The sequence below is a fragment of the Heptranchias perlo genome, chromosome 9 (genome assembly GCF_035084215.1).
Source record: "Heptranchias perlo isolate sHepPer1 chromosome 9, sHepPer1.hap1, whole genome shotgun sequence".
Taxonomy (NCBI): Eukaryota; Metazoa; Chordata; class Chondrichthyes; order Hexanchiformes; family Hexanchidae; genus Heptranchias; species Heptranchias perlo.
The window spans coordinates 13,553,301-13,565,524 of record NC_090333.1 but is presented as its reverse complement, the minus strand read 5'-3'; the positions used below and the strand labels follow the sequence as shown (position 1 = coordinate 13,565,524).

General features: G+C 41.5%; 1 pseudogene; it reads right to left on the bottom strand.

Annotated features, from left to right (window-relative positions):
- Positions 1-1,059: 1,059 nt before the first annotated feature.
- The window catches only part of LOC137325654 (calcium-activated chloride channel regulator 1-like), a 36,707-nt pseudogene continuing 25,542 nt past the window's right edge, over positions 1,060-12,224 (bottom strand).

Sequence of the window (12,224 nt, the reverse complement as noted above, 5' to 3'; positions counted from 1 at the left end):
CAGACGCTGCGACAACGGATGAACGGACACCGCGCAACAATCGCCAAACAGGAGGGTTCCCTCCCAGTCGGGGAACACTTCAGCAGTCGTGGACATTCATCCACCGACCTTCGGGTAAGCGTACTCCAAGGCGGCCTTCAAGACACACGACAACGCAAAATCGTCGAGCAGAAATTGATAGCCAAGTTCCGCACCCATGAGGACGGCCTCAACCGGGATCTTGGGTTCATGTCACGCTACACGTTACCCCACCAGCGAACAAATGTTATCTGTTTTTAATATAATGGGTCATTTGCTGGCTCTCTCTGCCTTCCGGATGTTTCTGCCTCTCTCTGTTTTTTTTCTCTTTTTTTTTCCCTGTTTGTTTTTTTGTTGAATGTGTATTCGGGGGTTCTGCAGGTGACACCTCTCTGTCTGAACACGGTGATTGCCTTGGCAACGGGCAGTTGCAGGGGCAGTCTGTGAACACCATGTATTGTTCTATATGTATAAATGCGTAGGCTTCAAGGAGCTCCTGAAACATTTACCTGAGGAAGGAGGAAGTCTCCGAAAGCTTGTGAATTTAAAATAAAATTGCTGGACTATAACTTGGTGTTGTAAAATTGTTTACAATTGTCAACCCCAGTCCATCACCGGCATCTCCACATCATCCCTTATGTGTCAGAGTGTCTCCAACTCGCCCTCCAGCTTAATGACTAAACAATACCTGATTTGTTTGTATTTCCTGTTCACCAAGTTTTACATAAGAACATAAAAAAATAGGAGCAGTAGGCCATATGGCCATTCGTGTCTGCTCCACCATTCAATCAGATCATGACTGATCTTCTACCTCAACTCCACTTTCCCGCCCTATCCCCATATCGCTGGATTCCCTTAGTGTCCCTTGAGAGCCTTTATAGAAACAAATACACTTTCGGTTTAAATATAGAGGGTGCAGCCTTTCCTAAAAACAATGTTACTCCAATAGCAGCTCCGTGTTCATAGTAAATATGACATTAATGAGACATGTGGAAGAAATCAATTTTGCTACAAATATTGCAAATCAGATATTATTGTTCTTTATTAAAGCAACATCTAAGCTATTCATGTCATACACAGTTCATTACAGCACTGAAAGTACACCAATACAAGATTCCTAGAGATATAATACAGCTCATGGGAATGGGCTGTGCGTATTTGGATGCAAAAATCAGGTGCTCATGTGGAAAATGCCAATTTTTCAACAGTGCATCAGACGATTGAATTTGGAAACTTATTAAGAAAATGACATGCACTGTTTGGACATTTTGTCATTTGCACAGGCAGCAGATTTAGCAGAAATGTTGCAGGCTACTTTTTTTTTAAAATAAAAAGTTCGCTTGTTCCCGTTTCCACCCCTCTTTTCTCTTCCGAAGGTGCTGACACATGTTGGCACATGGCATTATGGGAGCTCACCACTTGCGTCTAACTGGCCATTCTTCACATGGGAGCCTGGACAGGGACTGGCACAGTTTGTTCACCTCATGGACGCTGCAGCTGAGCCTGATCCAGCCCTCATCCTCTAAATTATCAGAGAAGTCACTGAATAGAAATTAGGAGAGGAAACCCTGGCTGATATTTTTCCCCCTTCGCTAGGCCAGGGACACCGAGGCCAACTGGGCAAGCCTTGAGAGCCAAGCAAACATGGCGCAGGTCAAGGATAGGGACCTGGGAGCTTTCCGTTCAGCATGGTTGAATAGCGCACTGTGTGGCATCTCGACCAACCAATCAATTCGGGGAGCCCACCAGTGTGGTAAAACTGAGCAGTTAAGCTTCAGTTATCTGGAGTGATGTCCTGATACTAACTGACATTCATTTTCTTTCAAAAAGATGATTGTATATAACTCCACTTGTCTTTTGCGTGGACGAGATCTGCCTCCCTACATTTCAGTCACTGCACATCAACGTAACCCACTGCATCTGAAGTGCTTTGGGTACGTTTCTGAGACAGGACAAGGTATTATATAAATGCAAATCTTTTCTTCAAACGAATTATATCCGTTCAAACTCTTTAAGCGGTCTTGCTACTACTCCCTTAAGTAACATTATTAACAAGATACAAACCCAGAGGCAGAAAATCTGTGCCTTTCCCCCAAAAGTGTTCCAGAAGGAATGGGAATTAACCTGGGACCCGAAAACACCAGGTCCCTGCTTTACGTTGGGAGCTCTAAGGGGTCTTGTAAGGGGTGTAGCCTCTGCCCATCCCAAACAAAGCCATATTGATGTTGGTTGCAAAATTTCTTTGCCTGAGCACAAATAACATTAGATCCCAAACACAGAGAGGAAAATTAGACTCAAATGCAAAGAATTAAAAATATACTAGAATTTACAAATGATCAATGGGATTTTACCAGACCTTTTAGATGGAATTTACATTACTCATCTAATTATTTTACACAAGCTGGGTTTAAAACGATTTACGTCAAATATGATGCAGTCTAAGTCCAACAGCAACAGGGACGGACATTCAAGGAAAAGCCAGTTGTTTTTCTTCACACAAATTCTCAAGGTGAGTTAAATTACAGTGTTGCAAATTGAACTTGGCTGACTTTTGTTGTTACCTCTGAATAATTATAATAAAATCAAGAACTACAATTATATCTTGCTGTAGCTGTTATGTTTCCTAACTGGGTGATACTTTCCTATGACCTCTGTTAACCATAACACACACACAGATAGCAATTATCAGGGCAAAAGCAATAACAGCACCACCAGCTATCAAAACAATTGTTGTAATGCTAAATATCATGGCTTCATTAGGTTGGTAAGATGGGTTAGATGGACTAGGTGGCTTTGATGGACTAGGTAGCTTTGATGGACTAGGTGGCTTTGATGGACTAGGCGGCTTTGATGGACTAGGTGGCTTTGATGGACTAGGTGGCTTTGATGGACTAGGTGGCTTTGATGGACTAGGTGGATTTGATGGACTAGGTGGATTTGATGGACTAGGTGGCTTAGGCGGTACTGTAGGGGGCAAAATCAAAGTAGCCTGTGCTATATTTGACAACTCAGAAGATTGGTTTACTTTATCAAATGCACGAACTGCAAAGTAGATTACTGTCCCATTTTTCAACTCAACATACTCAGATACCATTAGTGTTTCTTCCGAGTTAGCAGGCTTTGGCTTCAAGTCTGTGGTGTTTACGCTTTGAGCATTTGGAAAATCATCTTTCAGTTGTGGAAAGTTTCCGCTAAACCTTATTTCGTAGTAGGAAGCTAGAAGAAGAGAAATGAAAAATGTGAATGCAAGATAATGCATCATTTAGGTTCTTGAAATTACCTTCTTACACATTGTCCGATTCACTAAAATATTGGAGTGAGGCCAATGGTGTGAAGGAAATGAATTGAGAACATAAGAAAAGGCAAGAACATGAAAAGGTCATTTGGCCCAACAAACCTTTTTTCACTAAGACTCTCCTTTATAACATTCATTCAATTTTTGAATGCCTCCATTACAATTTTGGGTCTATCTTAAGTATTCTCTGAGGTACAGTGGTACTGGTCACTCCTAAAAGTGGTCTGAGTGCCTTATGTTCAAGAGTCTGCCCATACTGCTCAATCTCTAATGATACAATAATATAACCGAGGGAAGTAACAATAGGACTCCCTTGAGATCTGACCTCAATGTCATGGCCTTGATTTCAACTCAGGGCGAGCGACATGCTCACATGCTGAGGCCAGGAAAGATTTTAGCTCTTGTGCCTCATTTGGAAGATCAGACTCCCACCTGTACCTGGGAGGAATCATTGCACGGCCGGCAGGTGGGAGTGGCAATTCGGGCGGCAGGAGGCCAACGCCGGGGGGGGGGGGGGCGGGGGGTGGTGCATGGGAATGGTCCCCAGCATAAGGCAAGTCCATTAAAGGGCATGCCTGCTCTTCCTGGCCCCACAAGAAAACTAAATAAGTAATTTTAAAAACTTACCTCGTTGGGCCTCTTCCAAACCTGAATGCTGTTCCCAGCAGGTTTGGCAATTGCGGGCCAGCCACCATTGCTCCCCATCTCAGGCCTCAGGTTAAAATGGCAGATCAGGTCCTAATAATGTCATCAGAGCCTGACTTGCATATTTAAAAAGGACCCTGCTGTCTTGGGGCCAGTGTCCTTGTGGCCTGCAATTTAAAATGGCAGTTGGCCAGATCGGGGCAGGAAAGGTTTCCGCCAGGCAGGGGGAGTTAACATCGAAGCCCATGTCTTTTACATCTGCCCTCGTTTGCATTGTCGCCAATCTTTTCGAAGGCAGACTGAAACACATGGTTAGGTGAGACCCGATAAGGTTTGTTAACCTTTTTATAGCCTACAAGAGAACAAATAGAGTAACAGGGAAAGCAAATTCCACTTACTTAAATAAATCTCACTTTTTTCGCTTAAACATGGAAAGAATATTAAACAATGGGAGGTGAATTGGGACTGGTGCAGTAGCGCAAAACGGGCAATAGCGAATCGGCAGTTCGTTTTTACATCTTGCCTGATTTTCCTTTCCATCAAAGTCAATGGAAAAGAAAATCGGGTGGAGTGTAAAACACACAGCGTCACAGTGTAAAGCAGCGTCACACAGTGTAAAGCAGCCTTCCTCTGGGATATCAAATCAGTTATTTCCAAACTATCTCGAATGTAGACCATTACCCCTCCTCCCCTTCATTAAATGCATAGTTCAAGCTGAGGCACTGAGTTAATGACTGTATCAACTGATGTTAATTCCATTCCTTCACAATGTTGGACACTTATACAAGGCAGTTCCTCCAATTAGATAATTAGCACTCACTCTTTAAACCAAATATATTAAAGATCACAAAAATGATGCTAAAGGGCTCAGTCTTCAAGAAAGTGTTTGTGAAACCATTTATTTTTCTGTTTGGGGAGGCGAAGAGCAGAAAGAGCCAAGCATCATTTTTATCATCTCAACATTATATACACCTGACTTAGTTCATTATGTTGAGGATTTGTAATTTGATGAAAAGGGACTACTGAAGGGTGCCCCATTGGTTCAGTTTATCCAGTGAGTAGCTGGCCTATACAGAACAGGACAGTTCCAAGTTTGATCCCTGATCTGTGCTGAGTTAGTTCATAGACGTGTACTTGTAATTGTGCAACAGTTGGTCACATCACCTTGGATTATGAAGGGAAAAATCAGCCAGGTTTCTTGTTGCTGATCGCCATCCAGTGATTGCTGAAAGTTGGAAAAGGCTTGGTTGTGATGTCCTGCCTGCCAATGCTTATTGTCAAGACTTGCACACAAGTAATGTCCACATGGGTGAGGACCTGAGAGTGCCTGACTCCTGTGAAACTATACATTAGCAAGAATTCAAAGCCCTCTGGAAAGGGGCAAAGAGGGGGGAAAAGTTGGCAAGAAGGAAAGATTGCTGATACTTTAATCAGGGCTTCTTTGACTTTTGAAAGAATGATGAGGACACTAAGGGACTAAGGGAGTTTAATTGCTCCTGTGCGCTACTTGTAGTGCACTGGTTAAAGAGATCAGGTTAAATTGCTGTCACTAAATTATTTAAAATAAAAGGTTTTTTAATGTTAAATGCATTCAGTGTTTCATGACATCAGAAATGTGCAGGTAGGGAAAATATCTCCCCAGCTAAGAGACTGCATATATGGAATCGACTGAACAGGGTATTGATTGATGATAAAATATTTCATGGGGGCCCCCAGCCTTAAAGTAGGCTGAAAGCTCAGTGATGGAATCACTCACAATCTATAAGTTGAAAAATAATTTAAATTACCATTTCCTTGATCAAGGTCATCGCCTGGTGCTGTCCATTTCAGTTGTATTTTATCCTTAACTATTGTTGCTTTAAGATCCATAATTTTACTAGGAGGAAACTTATCGGGGAGAGGTTCCACAGGAATCTGACTTACGAAACATGTGCCCCCTGATTTGACTCTGCTGAAGCTTTCCAACTTTGCCTGAGAATCATCTTCAACGATTGGAGGCTTTGGTGGGTTTTGTTGAATATGGCCTACCAGAAAAGCAAAGGACACATTCAGGAAATGGATTAAAGCGGTTAAACGGTTATTTCAATCAGCAACTCTGGTGATGTAGTCCATATATGTGCTGACACACTAAAACACAGATTGGCAGGCCATAGGCTCCAGTCTTGTCTCATCCCATACACTCATTTTCCAATCCCAACTTCAATCCATCAGAACTTTTCAACATGAGACATTAGGCTGACACTAAATTGCAGAACTGGGGGATTTGTGCATTGTCGGAGGTGCTGTGTGATGCTGAATCTGTCTGCTTGTTCAGATAGATGGTAAGACTCTAATATGATAGGGTTGTTATCCTTGAAGGTTCAGATCAAATGAGACAAAGAGTCTTCTACCACTGAACTTATCTTGTGGAAATAATTGTACTTTACAAAAAGAATAAAATTGCTTTTATTTGTTCTTGGGATGTGGGCGACACTGCATTTATTACCCATCTCTACTTGCCATAGCAATTGTTTTGCACCCGAGTAGCTTGCTAGGCCTCTTCAGAGGGCACTGGTCAGTTGAAGGATGGCAGAAATTAACCAGTTGGTTTTTAAAAAAAATAACAATTCAACAGTTTTCATGGTCATAAATTACAGATTTATTAGATTCTGTTTTGCAATTTATCATGGTGAGATTTAAACTCATGACCATTGGATTGCTAGTCCAGTGCCATAGCCAAAATCCATAGCCAAGTCTGGAGGTGACAAAGGCATGGACGAGGGCCTCAGAGGTAGGTGGGCTGAGGTAGGGGTGGACGCGGGCAATGTTACACTACCATATCCAATGTGAAGTATATACCCATCAATACATTACCATTTTGTACATATCCTGGTATGTACATGGCATAGCCTTGCTTCCTGGCTGCTAATCTTGCTACTCCATCTTTTCCTTGGACAGATACTTTAAGCCTGTATCTCCCGTTCCCACCAAAATTAGTAAAGTACTGAGAATAAATACCATCGTTTTTAACAGCATCAGAACCTAAAGATAAAAAAGACAAATAAAGGCCTAAAATGTCAAGTACAGGGTTGAATTTTTGAAAGTTAATTTACCTTCCAATAATATCTTACTTTGATTGCAAAGAAAAGTGACCAATTGCTAACCAACTTCTATAACAACACATGTATTTACCTGAACCATTGTCCAAAAGTTCAAAGTCCACAGATTGACCATCAGCCCGTTCCATCGTGGCCGTCACTTTTGCACCAACGACAGGCAGAAATCCATGACTGACTTCTGCAAAAACGACCAGTGGGTTCGGCCAAGCTGATGTCCCTTTATTGATATGAGCATTGACTATGACTGGGGGGATTGTCTCATCTGCTGCACGGGATGTTATAGTGATGGTTATCACCTGATTTGCACCAGCTTGATTTTGTATCATGTAGGTCCAGGCTCCTGCCTGATAGAAAACGTGTCATTTTAATTTAAATGAAGGAAGCCAAAGATAAAACAGTGAAAAATAAAACACAGTCTAATGACAGCCATACCTGTGCCCTGCCTGGAATTTTAAGCCGGGCTGCAAGTAAGTTGCCGTCTATCTCAAAGTTTGTGTTACTGTAATTGTTCCCACTGGGGCCATGTACTAACATAAGCGGGGGACCAGTCTGCCAACGTGATTACAAAGAACGTGTCGTTCCCAACCGTTTTATCGATGAAAACCGTGCCATTGAACCAGCCGTTCCCTTGAATCTGCTTTCCAGAGCTTTCAAGCTGTCAGCAAACAGAAAAATTATTTTTAAAGCACGAAGGCTGTTGTTAGCAGAAGAAAAAGATGGAAAGTAACTCTCTGAAGGGTAATCATACCTGGATTGACTGTTGGCTAATGTTTCCATTTCCCGATACTAATCCAGTGAAAGCATCGATTAATCCATTTGTATCCACGTTATCAGTGGCTGAAAACCGTAAACCTCCTGAAGAACGAATATTAAAAATTATACAATAAAAACAGATAATGATAGTGCTCTTTAATGATTGAAAAAAAACTTTGCATGAATTTAAACCATAGAATCTAATAATAAAACTGACATTCTGCCCGATGAAATAATGAATTGAAAGCACAATTAGCTGTAGACATTTTTTTTGGGGGAGGGGGGCGGATTATTAAGTAGCAGAATACCAGGCAATGTGAATAGGAAACGTAGCTTCTGAATTTGATCTTGGTTATTGGCTAGGGGACAGAAAAAACTTCAAAAAAATTGTAGTGGGTGCTCGTAAACAAGCCATAGCTTTCTCAAGCCATGAAATGTGCTCCAGCAGTCCTAACTGAACAAGTGATGGTTAACTCTGTACTTAGGCTTGTACCCTTAACAATTCATAGAATTATTTAGAATTTACAGCACAGAAACAGGCCATTCAGCCCAACCAGTCTATGCCAGTACGTGTGCTCCACACAAGCCTCTTCCCACTCTGTTTACTTCATCTCACCCTCTGGTCATATCCTTCCATTCCTTTCTCCCTCATGTACTTACCTAGCTTCACCTTAAATGCATTTATGCTATTCACCTCAACTACTCCATGTGGTAGCGAGTTCCACATTCAATAGTAACTTTCAAAAGGAAAATCATATTCATAGTTTGTAGTTTGGTAAAGGGAGGGGCTCCCGTGAGTAACAATGGGAGGAATCTCTTCTCTACATTACAATACGTGAGGTTGGACTTTCTGATCTGGGAACTGCTTGGGAGCAGATAATCATAGAATCTTACAGCACAGAAGGAGGCCATTTGGCCTCTCGTGCCCGTGCTGGCTCTTTGAAAGAGCTATTCAATTAGTTCCACTTACCTGTTCTTTCCCCATAGCCCTGCAATTTTTTTTCCTTTTCAAGTATTTATCCAATTCCCTTTTGAAAGTTCCTATTGAATCTGCTTCCACCACCCTTTCAGGCAGTGCATTCCAGATCATAACAACCCACTGCGTGAAAAAAATTTCTCCTCCTCTCCCTTTGGTTCTTTTGCCAATTATCTTGAAGTATACAAATATACAAATTTAACTGGTAGACATATTGGTGAAATTGTGTCGTATGCTATTAGCATATGAAGGCATTAACATGGTTAAATTGTGGGTCTCTCCCTCCCCCTAAAAGTGTAAAAGCTAAACATTATTATAGTATCATAGTAGGTACAGCACAGAAGGAGGCCATTCAGCCCAGCATGCTTGTGTCGGCTCTTTGAAAGAGCTATCTAATTAGACCCATTCCCCTGCTCTTTCCCCATAGCCCTGTAAGTTTTTTTTCCCTTCGAGTATTTATCCAATTCCCTTTTGAAAGTTATTATTGAATCTGCTTCCACCACCCTTTCAGGCAGTGCATTCCAGATCATAACAACTCACTGGGTAAAAAAAAATGTTTCCTCATGTCGCCTCTGGCTCTTTTGCTGATCACCTTAAATCTGTGTCCTCTGATTACCGACCCTTCTGCCACTGGAAACAGTTGCTCCTTACTTACTTTATCAAAACCGTTCATGATTTTGAACACCTCTATCAAATCTCCCCTTAACCTTCTCTTTTGTAAGGAGGACAACCCCAGCTTCTCCAGTCTCTCCACATAACTGAAGACCCCCATCCCTGGCACCATTCTAGTGAATCTCTTCTACACCCTCTCTATGGCCTTGACATCCTTCCTAAAGTGTGGAGAATTGAACACGATACTCCAGCTGAGGCCTAACCAGTGTTTTATAAAGGATTAGCATAACTTCCTTGCTTTTGTATACTATGCCTTTATTAATAAAGTCCAGGATCCCATATGCTTTTTTAACAGCCTTCTCAACTTTTCCTGCCACCTTCAAAGATTTGTGTACATACAACCCCAGGTCTCTCCGCTCCTGCACCCCCTTTAAAATTGTACCATTTAGTTTATATTGCCGCTCCTCATTCTTCCTATCAAAATGTATCACTTCACACTTTTGTGTTAAATTTCATCTGCCATGTTACTGCCCATTTCACCTGTCTGCCTATGTCACCCTGAAGTCTGTTCTGAGTTTTGTGTCATCTGCAAACTTTGAAATTATACCCTCTATACTGAAGTCCAGGTCATTAATATATATCAAAAAGAGCAGTGGTCCTAATACTGACCCCTGGGGAACACCACTTTATACTTCCCTCCAGTCTGGAAAACAACCGTTCACCACTACTCTCTCCTTTCTACTCTCATGTAGCCAATTTTGTATCCATGCTGCCACTGACCCTTTAATCCCATGGGCTTTAATTTTTCTAACAAGTCTATTATGTGGTATTTTATCAAATGCCTTTTGAAAGTCCATATACATATCAACCACACTACCCTCATCAACCCTCTCTGTTATTTCATTAAAGAACTCAATCAAGTGAGTCAAACACGATTTTCCTTTAACAAATCCCTATTGACTTTCATTTATTTCCAAGTGCCAATTAATTTTGTCCTGGATTATTGTCTCTAAAAGTTTCCCCACATGCTAATGATTAACTTGTTTTTCTTTAACGTTTGTTATGTTACAAAGATCTCCACAGTTATTTGTGCAGGCAGCAGAACAGTTAACTATTCAAATACATTTCCCTTTTTTCCCTCAATGATCTCCCCTGCTCTTTTCCTGAAGGTGCTGACTCTTACTGGGGTGTGGTTCCCTCTAGTAACTTACATGAATGGCCATTACTATTATTTGAACTGAGACAGTGAATGGTGGGCCAACCAAGCGGGAGCATCGTAGCTGAGCCTGACACTGTCCTTACCATATGTCCACGGGTACACACTTTCCAGCGGGAGTCACAGGATAATGACCAGGAGTGCAAATCCTGGTCGATCTTTCTCCCCCCTTCTTAACCCAAGGGCTCAGAGGAGCTAGCTACCACTGCCCCACACCGAGAGCAGCTAATTTAGCACAGATCAATTTCCTACATCACAACAGTGATTGCACTTCAAAGAAAAAGTATTCCATTGACTGCAAAGCGCTTTGGGATGTCCTGAAATCGATAGATTTTTGGACTCCAATGGAATCAAGGGATATGGGGACCAGGCAGGAAAGTGGAGTTGAGGTCGAAGATCAGCCATCATCTTAATGAATGGCGGAGCATGCTCGAAGGGCCACATGGCCTACTCCTACTCCTATTTCTTATGTTCTTATGCCCTAAGGTTGTGAAAGGCACTATATAAATGGGAGTTCTTTCTTTCTATCTATCAGGGACCAAATCTGGGACATTTCTGGTTTGTAAGGCTCAGCTACTCACTGAATCATCAAGGCAGCCCTTAAAAAATATACTTTTAACATAGTAAATAAATGTGGGGTATTTTCAAAAATACTTCAAATATCCATTAAAACTAATTCTTGTATTTCATTTGCTACAGAAATCGAATGTAATAACTGATCAGCACAAACACATTAAATATTGCTTGCCTGTCTTAATTGATAGCTGTTCTAATTGTTTGGCTGCATTTGGTCCTAATGCTATGGTGTGGATAACAGCTCCACTTTGTTCCACCTCTCGAAAGAAAGTGCTTATTCCACCGTCCTCCCCATCAGTCAGCAAAACTATTTCATCACCATTCGTAACACTGTCATCCCCACGAAGTACCTGCAAAGCAATCAGTTATCATCAATGTGTGAAAAATTTAATAATTATATTGAAAATATTGGATTAGTAAAAATCTTACGGGACTTTAGGACTTACCTGAAAACCAGACCGAACCCCTGCACAGATATCTGTTCCACCATTAGCGCTTTTGGGAAGGTACTGTTTAAGCTGCTCCCGTACATCATAACTATCAATTACTGTCAAACTTGCTTTAATAGATGGAAAACTGTTAAAAGTAACAATGCCGACCTTCGATCCTACTTCAATAATCTGCAGCAAGAATATCTCCGCTGCCTGTTGGAGCCTTACAATTCGGTGTTCCTATTTACAAAAAGAACGCAAGTCAGATGCAAAACTCAATCTCCATAATAAGCAGCAATCTTCGTATTTAAGGGACTAATAAAATGTTTTTTTCCCAATGTAATTTTAATAAATTCTCATCACTTCCTTTGTGGGTTCAAGCCCAAGCAGACTTGAGCATATAAACTAGGCTGACACTTTAGTGCAGTACTGAGGAAGTGCTGCATTGTCGGGGGTGCTGGATGAGGCGTTGAACTCAGGCCTCATCTAGCTATTCAAGTGGGCATAAAAGATCTCCTGACACTATTCAAAGAAGGGAAGGAATTCTCCCGATACCCTGGCCAACACTGATCTCAACTAACACTACTTCTTTCTTCCTTTCTTT